Consider the following 1,084-nt stretch of genomic DNA (forward strand, 5'->3'; position numbering starts at 1 on the left):
ATCAGAGCAAAACCAGGCTTACTCATATGGATATGGTAAAGCTTTTGAGATCCCCAACTGCTGATGTGACATCACTCAAATTGAGGAGAAACAGTGGCAAACATCTATTAATAATGAGAACTTGGAATGGATGAAGTATGAATCTAGGAAAATTAGAAGTTGTCAAAAAGGAATGAAATACATCAAGTTTGATATCATAGGCCTTAGTGAGCTGAAATGGACTGGTTTTGGCCATTTTGAATCAGATAACCATATGATCTACCATGCCAGGAAGGAAAATTTGAAGAGGAATGGCGTGGCATTCATCATCACAAAGATGTTTCAAGATCTGTCTTGAAGTACAATCTTGTCAGTGATAGGCTAATATCCATATGCCTACAGGGAAGACCAGTTAATATGACTCTTATTGAAATTGATGCACCAACCACCAAAGCCAAAGGTGAGGAAATTGAAGATTTTTATCAACTTCTACAGTCTGAAATTGACTGAACATGCAATCCGGATGTGTTAATTATCACTGGTGACTGGAAAGAAAAAGTTGGAAACAAAGAAGAATCACCAGTAGTTGGAAAATTTGGCCTTGGTGAAAGAAATAATAGTGCTGGAAATTGCATGATAGAATTTTGCAAGATCAACCACTTATTCATTGCAAATACCTTTTTTTCAACAATACAAACAGCAGCTGTAAACGTAAACTTCACCAGATGGAACACACAGGAATCAGATTGACTGTATCTGTAGCAAGAAGCAATGGAAAAGCTCAATATCTTCAACCAAAACCAGGCCAGGAGCTGATTGTGGAACAGATCATCAACTGTTCATATGCAACTTCAACTTGAAGTTAAAGACAATTAAAACAAGTCCACAGAAGCCAAAATATGATCTTGAATATATCTGTTCTGAATTTAGATATTATCTAAAGAATAAATGTGATGCATTGACCACCAATAACCAAAAAACAGAAGAATTATAAGATGACATCAAGAACATCATACATAAAGAAAGGAAGAGGTCACTAAAAAGATGAGAAAAGCAGAAAAGACCAAAATGGATGACAGAAGAGACTCTGAATCTTGCCCTTTAG

This window comes from Orycteropus afer, unplaced genomic scaffold (genome assembly GCF_000298275.1).
Source record: "Orycteropus afer afer isolate SDZICR_OR568_19922 unplaced genomic scaffold, OryAfe1.0 scaffold00364, whole genome shotgun sequence".
NCBI classification, from domain to species: domain Eukaryota; kingdom Metazoa; phylum Chordata; class Mammalia; order Tubulidentata; family Orycteropodidae; genus Orycteropus; species Orycteropus afer.